Genomic DNA, 12,741 nt, shown 5'->3' on the forward strand with positions numbered 1-12,741 from the left:
TTCTCTCCTTTTAGGCTAGGCTGAGCTTCAGTCAAGGCTGTGCCTATGGCCATGAAGGCTCTCTGTCCTGCAGACCAATGTAGTAGGGGAATATTACAGACAGGATGCTCATGTCTTCCCTAACATCCCAAGTGGAAGCTGTACCTCTCCTCCAATGTAATTAGATGGCATGAAGAGACCTTGGGGAAGTAGTTGTGTTTAGAGCATCTAATGAGGTGACCTTCGTGAGACAAGATGAGACGATCAGTGCCCAAGTCAGAATATCAGCCATCAGAGCTGCCTTCTGCCATGGCAGCCATCAATAATTTAGGAAAGCATAGCTTATCAAGGAGCAATTCTTGTGGACCTCAGTCTCTACCTTCTTCCCTCCCAACACTAGGAGAAACAGGGGTCATGGTTCAAGCTATCTAACTTAGGGTATTTTGATCAAGGCAGGAACATAAATATTTTTCTACCAGTCACAACAATATAAGATTACAGACTGAGAACCATCATAACAATAGAAACATGTAGCATTGTTTAATTGCTACATACTTGTTTGACTGTATGTTGTGTGTGTGATGCATGCATATGTATACAAGAACTCATGGACATGACATGTGGCAGCTAGAGCAGGATACTGAATCTCTCTCTCTCTCTTTCTCTCTCTCTCTCTCCCTCCCCCCCTCTCTCTCTTTCTCTCTCTCTCTTTCTTTCCCTGTCTTACTGTCTTGAGACATGGTCTCTCACTGAACTGGGAGATTTCAGTTTCATTTAGGTTGGCTGACCAAAGAGCTTCCTCTTAGGATCTACTTAGTCTTTGTACTTCAACACTGGGATTATGAGCATGCTCACAACCATGCCTGGCATTTTACATAGATTTTAGGGATATAAATTCAGGTCTACTAGCATCCAGGCAAGACTTTTGACCCACTGAGTTACCTCCTCAAAATGTGCCCTTAAAGTATACCTGAGGGAGGTGGGTCCTACTAGAAATACATCATGGTAACAACCAGAAAACTGACTTCTGAACAAGCAGTGTCAAGTAACTTACTTAGCAAGAGATGGGGGAACTTTCAAGACTCTCAGAATGACCTTCACTAATGTCATAAGTCAAGGAGAGGCCAACTGAAGATGGGCACACACACCTAAAATTATAGTGCTTGGGAAACAGAGGCAGAAGGATCCTCAATTCCAAATCAGCATAGTGGCTTCATAGTAAGAACCTGTTAAACACAAAACAAAACAATATATAAAAAACAAAACACCAAAACCAGACACACACAAAAGGAAGAAAAGGGAGAAGAAAGACGAGGAAGAGAGAAAGGGGTGGACAGAGGGAGTAGAGGAAAAGAGAAGGAATGAAGAAGAGGTGAAAGAGGAAGAAACAGAAAGAAAAGAGAATGAGAGGGAAGAGGAAGAGCATGAGAAAAAGAGAAAGAGGAGGATAGGGAAGAACTGGCAAGAATAGCAGGAGCAGAAGGAAATATAAGATTTAGCTTCCAGAAGACATAGGAGCGGGAACAAGCCATGTGAAGCTCGGCAAGGGGAAGTGCTCCAGATGCTGAGGCCAGAAGGGGAGGGCCTAATCTGATGCACTTGTGCTGTTGGAATGACCTTTTAAATCAAAAGAAAAGAGAAGAGAAGAGAAGAGAAGAGAAGAGAAGAGAAGAGAAGAGAAGAGAAGAGAAGAGAAGAGAAGAAAACTACTTTTGGTGTTTTGAAAGCAGTTAGCACTGTCTCCATAACCACTTAGATGCAAACTAGGTCACAACTTGATGAGAGTTTTACAGAGATGATTCAAGGGTGTGAGAACAAATAACTATTCAAGGCCATATCAAGGCGGAGGGTTTTGGAGTCACTTACTTCCAATTAAAAGAAAAAAAAAAGATAATAATAAAAAAATAGTCCTTAGGGGTAAAGTCCTTCGGGGTAAACATCTGATGAAGGGAAATGAAATTAAGAATTTCTTCTGAAGACAAAGAATGCTCTGAGATCTTTTCTGGTTAGACAGTTGCTGTCATGGATCTGTCCTGGCTAGACTAAGCGATCCCTAGGGATAAAGCATGTGTACTTTCAGAAACTGATTTTTCCCATTTGTCCTGCTTGGCAGGAAAGTAGATTGGAGGTGAATCTGACCGTCTAGTGACTGCCTGAGATTGGTTCCAACCTTCATGAAGGAGTGTATGGCAATGGAACAAAGTGTACGTAGACAGAATGACTCTACCTTGAGGTGCCCTTTTTTTTTAGTCTAATTCATTCCCTTTGGTTCTGTCGTTTTAAATAAGGCAGAAGTGCTAGAGGTATTATTATTATTATTATTATTATTATTATTATTATTATAAATGACACAATGTGAAGACTCAAGTTTCTCTTCATATCTGCATAAGGTTGTTTTGTTTTGAAAACAAAAACTTTATAAATGTCTACGCATATCACACACAAACACTCCCCTTTTCTTCTCTCTCACAGACAGACAGACAGACAGACACACGAATATATACACACATGGGGGGGGGCGTTATAAAGTCCTTATTCATTGAGGACCTGGAAATGCCTGTAGTTCTCTTTCCCTCAACTCTTGTATCATAACAGACACAAGCATACATTCTGTTGTAAGAGGAAAACCTTCCCATGAGTGCAATATTTCCATGTTGTCTCCTCTACAGAATTTCTTTGAAAGTCTCACATGACCTAAGATTCCTTTTCCCTTCCTAGCATATAAGCCCGAGTACCAGAGATCCTTTAGGACAAATCTCATTGCCTTTCTGTGGACTGAAGTTTCTCTATATATCCACTTCAAGCTATGGAAAAAGGCAAACTTCCATTTAAGCAGGAAACCTTTTTAAAATGTTATATTGTAGTCCATCTCTGGGTAGGTGTGGTTTGAGTATTTAATAATAATAATAAAAAAGTTTTGTTCTTTTCAGGTGGCTCACCTGCCAAGCACACATCTCTAATCTCTGTTGATAGAGACTGACTGCAGGATGAACACTAAAAGTACCAAGGATTCTTAGTCCTTTTAGCTCACCGATGCTGATGAGACTTGTTCTGCAGTACTTGTTCATTGCTTCATTTCTGAAGACTAAGAATTTAAAACAACAAATAGCCTTTACTGAAGTCAAGATGGGGAATCTAAACATCACTGGGATGACTGATTCTGGTTCAAGGTCACATGGAGGTCAGAGGAAGCTATCAGTTGAGAGAGTTGTAGCTGAAAGCCTGAGGCTAGTGGAAACACATCCTAGACAGCTCACTACTGATTTATAGAAGTGAGCACATGAAATTCTCTGCAGACTATAGCAGAAAAATTGGGACCTGAGCTGTGTGAGATTCTTCATAGGAGCGGCCATTGCTTGGCAATGGGCTTTCCTCAGAGTGACTGATCCACAAAGAGACAGAGAAAGACTCCAATGGGTTTTCCTGCTGTCACTACACGTGTAGTATACTTGGTTCTACAGACCAACTTTAATAATACGTGGGAGAAAGCAACACAAGGGCATATTATAAGATCCAAAGAAGCAGGGACATGGAAGGTCACCTTTAGAGTCAAGAGACACATTCTGCACCCGGCTCTTTCCAGAACAACGCACTATAGAACCTGGGTAAGAAATGTTTCATTACAGATTTAAGTATACATCTGTATGTGCGAAAGCTAGAATGCTTTTGCAAGAGATTAGATTAATTACAGTCTCAGAGACACAGGATCATTTAAATAATGACACTCCAGAAAAGGGAAAAGAGAAGAAAACACACACACCATAAAATTTTCAGCGTTCAGAAAGCTACCAGCAGGCCACGGCTATTAAAGCTTAGAGACTTTGAGGGATACAGGCAGGATCCAGATCACAAAGGTCTTAAAAGCCCAAGGGAGAAGGGGAATTTCATTATTTCTTGTGGAGAACCTGTGAGGTTCTATCAGGAGCTGATTTACAAAACCTAATTTGTATTTTATTAAGATTGCTCTGTCCTAAATGCAGAGATGGACCACTGAGAGTCAGCTGGGACGCTACCATCCATGATGGAACAAAGGCAATGGCCGATAATAATGGGCACTGGGTATACAAGGTGAGATGGGGAATGCCCCTTACGAAGAATGGCTTGGAGGGAAAATGGAAAGGAGATGGCAGCTAATGGCTTTAGGAGAAGAAAGAAAAGGGTGCATGAATGAAGCCTGTGAGCATCCTCCTTGGACAACTGGAGGAGTGAAGACGGGCTCTCCCCAGGGACATGGAGGAGTGTGGAGAATTTGAGAAGTCTCTGGAATGTGCAGATAATATACTCTCTGTGTTTTTTTCAAGACAGTAGAAAAATAACTATGTGATAACTGCAAAACCAATTTCCATTTTGAACAACTGTAAAAAAAACACATAAACATTAGATCTGGAGACATTTATGACTGACATTAAATGTTAAAACCAAAATGATTTGTTTACTTTTTGTACCAAAAAGACCCATACATTTTTAAGGCTGTGCTTTTGAAAAATATTTGAAAATGAAACTTTTTGTTCAATGGTGTTAACTTACTGAAAATATGACATGCTGTGAAATGAAACAATTTTTAAAGCTCCCTGATTGCCAACAGTACAAGAAAGCATCATTTCAGTCCTGCATTAACCACAGGAAACCCTGATGAAACCTTTTTTATTGTTCTTGGAGATTTACAAAGAAAGTAAAATTTATATTTTTAATATATTTTTTGTCATTTTGCTATTTCAGTGTTTGTAATTTTTATCAGAATTAAAATAAACAAATGAAAAGAAACAAAAAAGGTTTTTAAAAGCATGCAATGGTTTTATACATTCAACTACAAAATGTGTCCTCCTAGCTGAAGTCATTACATAGGGTCTAGCCTGGTGCAACACTGCCTGTTGAATAGCATGAAAATGTAAACTGATAATATCAGCACTTGAAAAGCTGAGGCGGAAGAATAATAAGGCCAAAGCTAGCCTGAGCTAATATGGAACTTGAAGCAAACCTGGGCAAGGCACTGTTTCAAGTTTTTAAAAAGTTCCTTGTGTCTGTATAACAACTTGTTTGCAAAAGCACTGGTGGTTTTTGAACATTTATAACAAAAATATATGCCCTGGTTTTAAATTGATTATAAAGTCAACGTTTTTTTTTTTTTTTTTTTTTTTAAACGATTGTTGTTTGCAAGTGCCTGACTTGAGGACTTAACTTTAGGGTTGTCATTGGGCTTGGAGTCTGTTTGTATAAGCTAAGAACAACATTTAGCAGACAGACATCAAAGCCAGCCAAATACTTGGTAGTTCCTGTAGCCGAATAGAAAATATATCCTCATGTATTAGTAGAAATGGGAGTGGTCTCTTACTCTTTTTGCCTGCTTTTGGGACCCCTTTCCTCCTACTGGGTTGCTTCACCCAGGTTTAATATAAGGGGAAGTGCCTAGTCTTACTGCAATTGGATATGCCATGGCTGCCCTCTTCTGAAGGGAAATGAAGGCGGAAAGGATGAGAGGAGAAGGGAGGAGGATGGAGAGAGGGAGAGAAAGTGGGTGGAAAGGAGGAAGAAAAAACGTGGTCAGGATGTAATACATGAGACAAGAACCAATTAAAAAATAAATTAAAAAGGAAGACATTCCCACTTTAAATAAATGCCAGCACAGAAAATCTCCAAAGATATAATTTGCTCCTAGCATATAGTGGCTTTTTAAAACGAAGTCTCAAATCAGAATCCCCTGGCAGGCTTTGTGAAGAGCTGGTGTTTTGTTCGTTGAACATGTTGTGAAGAGCTGGTGGTTACATGGGTGAAAAGGCTTTGTGAAGAGTTGATGGTGAAGCGGTTGAAGGTTCAGCTCTACAGGAGGCTTGGGTTAGGTAAACCCTTCAGCTTCTGTGGCATTTAACAAGTAAAATCACTTCATTGTGATTTTGGCTTATCTAGAAGGAAGGAATAATAATACCTATTTTATGTGACTTCCTGAGAATAATATGTTGACTTATAGGTGCCTTCAATTAATATAAGCAATTGTTAATATCAGCAAATGGCTATTCCCACATAAAATCCAGATCACCCTCACACAGAAACGAATGACATAGATTTCACAGTGGTCACACAGTAATGACAATAGCTTAAATCTAAACTGTGCTTTAGAGTCTGTAAGCACCTCTCCCTCTCTAAGCCCATTAATAATAAAGCACACTTGTCTGCAGAGAATCTGCTAGCGAGACTGTGTCCAGCCATTGGTGGGAAAAGGGTGAGCAGTGAGCCAGGCAAGCTCAGAGCCGACAGCCATTAGTGAGAAATAACAGATGGTGTCTCACTTTTTGCTATAGGCAAAAAGCCAAATGACATGACTAAATAGAAAGACGGCCCCAGAGGACAGCATTTGGTCTCCTACTGAGCATGGAGCCTGAAAGGCAGGGACATTTTTAATAACCTTTCTTTGACAAGCTTAAAGCTATTTAATGCCTAAACCTGTCATACTTATCCGGCCAGGAGAACAGGTCTCCAGAGAGAAACCCCACAGTGTGCAGTCCTAACTCCTCAGGAAAAGGTATAAATTGCACACACATAAAAAATATTATAGAACAAGGTCACCAAACAAGAACTTTCCATTTAAATAAAAACAGCCATTGTCCTTCCTGGTAACCCGCTGGACCTGCTCCCCAGTCTACAAGGGGGAAAAAGGCTAAGGTTCTGTCCAGTTGTGATTAAAATAAAACAGTAAGAGTATTCTGTCTGCTTTGGCTGAAATTTGAGTCCAGTTTAATTAGAAGGAAATGCATCATGAATTACCATGTGCTGAAAGTCTACTGAAAAAAGGAAAGAAAAGAAAAAATGAACTCATAGTTCTTCATATATTGGGTTTTACATTTTCATCAAACCAAATGAAACAGCAAACAAATACTTCTTTAAATGGTTTCTGGAGTAAATTGGTAAATCAGCAATCTTCATGATTAAAGTTCCTTATTATCTCGTGGTTGCAATACTCAGCAGGTGTGAACCAGTCTTCTGTAGAACACCGTGGACTACAGCAAAAATTATCTAATGAATTATGCTGCTTTTCCAACAAAGTAGTAGAGCCTTATTGTGAACATGGCTTAGATTCTCCCCAGAGTCCATGGCTCATTTTGCCTCAGCTGCTTAATTTTCTTGCCATCACCAAATCATCATGTTTTAATAACTGTCTACTTTTCTATAGTCTTATACAAATGCAAGGACACTGGAGAGACTATGTTGAGTGACTAGCTGGAGGTTCTTTGGACAACAAAGAGTGACATGCAAGTGGTCACTCTGTCAACATGCCTCCTTTCTGCTGTAAGCAGTCCTGCTTGCCATGTTAATGCCACTATTTTAGTGCAGGGTAGATGAAAAAATGACCAGACAAATGTTTATATGGGGCTGGGTATGTGGCTTAGTTAGCAGACTGCCTGCCTAGCAGGCACAAAGCCCTGAATCCCATCCCAAGTGACATTTGAACTGGTATGATGTTACATACCTATAATTGCAGCTCTAGGGAGCATAATGCAGAGGTTTCAAGGTCATCATCCTTGGCTATACAGTAAATTAAGTACTAGCCCGGGGTACCTGAGTCTAAACAAGCAAACAAACAAACAAACAAACCATTGTTCAGATAAATAGATGTAAGCAAATACACAAACTGCCTTTTAGCTTAGTTTAATTTAGAAGCCTAAATGTTGTTTAAAAATTATGTGCATACCTGGAGAGATGTCTCAGTCGTTAAACTATTTATTGCTTTTGTGGAGGACCTGGGTTGTATTTCTAGGACCTACATGGTGGCTCAGAGTCATCTGAAACTCCAGTTCCAGGGTACCTGATATCCTGTTCTAGCCATGGGCATTGTATTCATGTGGTGCATAAATATACAGCAAAACACTCATACACACAAAATACATAAATGAATAAAAATTTGAAATTATTCACATTTTGACTCTCAGGAAACAACTTTTAAGGAACTTGCAACAAGTCATGTTACACATACATGAAGCAATTTACTTTTACATAAACACAGATATTTCATTAGTAACCTACCATCCACTACTTCACTTAGCTGCAAAGACACACCCCAATATGAGGACTTTGATCAACAGACATGCTCTCAACATCTACATACCATAAATTCCGTGTAGAATATTCAATACTATAGATTATTTATTAAAAACAGGATTACATGCAATAATTAGAAAACATAATGCCTCTTGTGTTTTCTTACCATTCAAAGTTCCACCATCTAAGCCTTCATATCAAAATCTGCTTTCTCTTTGGGACTCAATATGTAAAAGCATGGGTCATGTGTTCTAATCTGAATTAAAGTAATGCTTTCTCTCCTATGGTGGTGAAATGTTTTGAGGACAGGCAACTCCCATGTGTTTTCATCTTTTATCTCTTGGTTTAATACAATGCACCATCAGAATCCAAAAGGTATGTGAAGCTTATAAGGACTCAGGGTGCATTGTCCTTTGCATTCTTTGAGTTACATACTAAGATTGTACAGCCTGTCTTCCAAGATCAGCATATCATATACCAGACTTATGGATCATATTTGCATATATCAAATTTGCATATATCATATTGCATATATCTGGCTTGCAGGTCACATTTGCATACTGCTGGTTTGACAGCATTGAAATGACAGGTAAAATATAATTGGCTTTATTTATGAAAGATAGTGTTCTCTGGGAAGGCATCCTCATAAGCTCAGAGTGAAGTTCAAGGGAGACTTGACTAGTAAATGTAGCTGTTGATCACAAAGCCGCATGCATATCTGTGTTGTATTTCCACTGCAAAGACGAGTCAAATCTACTCTTCATCATGTCCTTCACCATATCTTCCTTCAGGTGATTAGTATGTATTGGTGAAGGCCCCACTCTGTACTCTGTACTGTGTCAATCAACGATAAATCAGAAAGGAAAATAGGCCCTAGTCTCAGAGTTTATGATCCAGTAAGGTGAGTGGAAAAAGATATGGATCAGCCAAATGTTCACCAAATAGCTAAGTGTGATGGCTGTAGAATCACAGAACAACACGGGAGTGCGTTTCAAGGTCTTTAATCTAAAAAGATATAAAAGGAGGATACTTGTATTTATTTTCTAAGGAAAATTCTTTATAAATAGTTTTTACTTTTCCAGCTCATGTTTGGAGAGGGATTAAGAGTCCATCGTGGTGAGGAGGCATGACAGCAAGCAGAAGGCATGGGCAAAGGAGCAGAAAGCTGAGGGAATCCTCAAAGACAAACATGAAGCAGAAAAAACAAACTAGAAGTAGGATTGATCTTTGAGCTTCAAAACCCATCCCCAGGGACATACATACTCCAGCAAGGCTGCACCACCTCCCCATGTAGTGTCATACACTAGGGACCAAGTATTCAAATTCCTGATCCTGGAGGTGGGGATGTTGCCATCCAAACTACCACACCATTTAAGGTAAGTTTAGTTTTAAATCGCTCTGCATTATTTTCTTCTATTGAGGCCATAAGCTATAAAATGAAGAACAGAAACTTGGATTAATAATTAAGTAAGGAACTGTATGCACAGCACTGAATGTGGTGCTTAGAACACAGTTGTTCTTATCTGTCTACTAGAAGCCAAGCAATCTCTCTTGTGAATTAATTCTGGTATTTGTACACCTTTTAAAGCCTCAACGAAGAATATTGTTACTATATTTTTATCACCACCATTTTATCTAAATTCTAAAATCAAGGGGTTAAAGTATATCCTGAGATCATCAAGTGGCAAGCATTGGTGAAGCTAAGGTTGTACTTCTGAATTCATGTCTGCTTTTCCTATTTCTCTCTGTTAACCTCTACATCTCCTCAGAACTTAATATAACACAAGTTACACTAGATAGTCAGTTTGATTTTGTCCAAATGTCTAATAGGAGTCTGAACCTGTTCCTGATTATCACACAAATCTTGCTTTTCATCTTCCCACTCAACACTTTTGCTTGTTTGGCTGCCTCTAGCTCCAGTGAGTCTCAACCTCCTAATGCTGTGACCTCATGATGTGATGACTGACTCCAACCATAAAATTACTTTGTTATTATTTCATAACTGTAATTTTGCTACTGTTATGAATCATAATTAAATATTTGATATGTAGAACATTTGATATTAAGAATCACTGTTCCTGCCTCTGGCCTTGAACTTTCTTTATTTCTTTTTTTATTGGAAGAATGCACTAGTTTAATATAAATTCATAATATAGAATTAATTTTTTGGATATTATATTTACATTTAGATTTTATCCCCTTACCCCATTCCCCCCACACAGGAAACCCACTATCCCATCCCCCTCCTCCTGCTTCTATGAGGATGTTCCCCCACCTACCCCCCAATTCCCACCTCCCCACCCGCAAATTCCCCCCCAACTCGGTGTCCAGCCTTCATGGGACCAAGGATCTCCTCTCCCTCTTATGCCCAACCAGGCCATCCTCCCCTACATATACAGCTGGAGTCATGGGTCCCTCCCTATGTGTTCCCAGGCTGGTGGTTTAGACCCTGGGGAGCTCTGGTTGGTTGGTATTGTTGCTCTCCTCATGGGGCCACAAACCCTTTCAGCTCCTTCAGTCTTCTCTCTCTCCTCCATTGTGAATCCCTTTATCAGATCAATGGTTAGCTGTGAGCATCTGCCTCTGAATATGTCAGACTCTGACAAACCTCTAAGGAGACAGCTATATCAGGCTCTTGTCAGTATGCACTTCCTGACATCCACATCAGCGTCCACCTTTGGTGACTGCACATGGGATGGATACCCAAGTGGAATGGTCTCCAGATGGCCCCTCCTTCAGTTTCTGTCCCACACTTTGTCTTCATATTGGCTCCCTTGAGTATTTTGTTACTCCTTCTAAGTAGGACCAAGGCACTCACACTTGGGTTTCCTTCTTCATGAGCTTCATGTGGTCTGTGAGTTGAATCTTGGCTATTTCAAGCTTTTGGGCTAATATCTACTTATCAGAGAGTAAATATCATATGTGTTCTTTTGTGATTGGGTTACCTCACTCAGGATAATATTTTCTAGTTCTATCCATCTACTTAATAATTTCTTGAATTCATTATTTTTAATAGCTGAGTAATACTCCATTGTGTAAATGTACTACATTTTTTGTATCCATTCCTCTGTTGAAGGACATCTGGGTTCTTTCCAGCTTCTAGCTATTATAAATAAGGCTGCTATGAACATAGTGGAGCATATGTCCTTGTTATATGTTAGAGCATCTTCTGGGTATATGCCCAGGAGTGGTATAGCTGGGTCCTCAAGTAATGCTATGTCCAGTTTTCTGAGGAACCACCAGACTGATTTCCAGAGTGGTTGTACCAGCTTGCAATCTCACCAACAATGGAGGAGTGTTCCTCTTTCTCCACATCCTCACCAGCATCTACTATCATCTGAGTTTTTGATCTTAGCCATTCTGACTGGTGTGAGGTGTTGTTTTGATTTGTATTTCTCTGATGCCTATGGATGTTGAGCATTTCTTAAAGTGCTTCTTGGCCATTTGTTTCCTCAGTTGAGAATTCTTTTTTTAGCTCTGTACCCCATTTTTAATAGGGTTATTTGGTTGTCTGGAGTCTAATTTCTTGAGTTCTTTGTATATATTGGATATTATCCCTCTATCAGATGTAGGATTGGTAATGATCTTTTCCCAATCTGTTTGTTGCTGTTTTGTCTTATTGACAGTGTCCTTTGTCTTACAGAAGCTTTAAAATTTTATGAGGTCCCATTAGTCAATTGTTGATCTTAGAACATAAGCCATTGGTGTTCTGTTCAGGAACTTTTCCCCTGTGCCTAGGTATACGAGGGTCTTCCCCACTTTCTCTTCTATTACTTTCAGTGTATCTAGCTTTATGTGAAGGTCCTTTATCCACTTGGACTTGAGCTTTGTACAAGGGGATAAGAATGGATTGATTTACATTCTTCTACATGCTGACCTCCAGTTGAGCCAGCACCATTTGTTGAAAATGCTGTTCTTTTTCCACTGGAAGGTTTTAGCTCCTTTGTCAAAGATCAAGTGACCATAAGTGTGTGGGTTCATTTCTGGATCTTCAATTCTATTACATTGATCTTCCTGCCTGTCTCTGTACCAATACCATGCAGTTTTTATCACTATTGCTCTGTAGTACAGTTTGAGGTCAGGGATGGTGATTTCCCCAGAAGTTCTTTTATTGTTGAGAATAATTCTCTATCATGGGTTTTTTTGTTATTCCAAATGAATTTGCAAATTGCTCTTTCTATCTCTATGAAAAATTGATTTGGAATTTTGATGGGAGTTGCATTGAATCTGTAGATTGCTTTTAGCAAGATGGCCATTTTTACTAAATTAATCTTGCCAATCCACAAGTTTGGGAGATCTTTCCATCTTCTGAGATCTTCTTAGACTTCTTCCTTCAGAGACTTGAAGTTCTTGCCATACAGATCTTTCAGTTGCTTGGTTAGATTCACTCCAAGATATTTTTTATTATTTGTGACTATAGTGAAGGGTGTCATTTCCCTAATATTTTTCTCAGCCTGTTTATCCTTTGTGTAGAGGAAGGCTACTGATTTGTTTGAGTTGATTTTATATCCAGCCACTTTGCTGAAGTTATCAAGTTTAGGAGTTCTCTGGTGGAAGTTTTAGGGTCACTTAAGTATACTATCATATAATCTGCAAATAGTAAAATTTTGTCTTTTTCCTTTTCTATTTGTATCCTTTTGGCTTCCTTTTGTTGTCTAATCGCTCTAGCTAGGACTTCCAGTACTATATTGAATAGGTAAGGAGAGAGTGGGCAGCCTTGTCTAGTCCCTG

General features: G+C 39.3%; 1 long non-coding RNA gene across 1 annotated transcript in view; it reads left to right on the top strand.

Moving 5' to 3' along the window:
* The window catches only part of LOC143442868 (uncharacterized), a 34,808-nt gene extending 30,162 nt beyond the window's left edge, over positions 1 to 4,646 (top strand). The window contains exon 3 of the long non-coding RNA XR_013111449.1: positions 2,910 to 4,646. This is a non-coding gene — a long non-coding RNA (uncharacterized LOC143442868). The remainder of the gene's footprint in view (positions 1 to 2,909) is intronic.
* The last annotated feature ends 8,095 nt before the right edge of the window (positions 4,647 to 12,741 follow it).

The sequence above is a fragment of the Arvicanthis niloticus genome, chromosome 1 (genome assembly GCF_011762505.2).
Source record: "Arvicanthis niloticus isolate mArvNil1 chromosome 1, mArvNil1.pat.X, whole genome shotgun sequence".
Lineage (NCBI taxonomy): Eukaryota > Metazoa > Chordata > Mammalia > Rodentia > Muridae > Arvicanthis > Arvicanthis niloticus.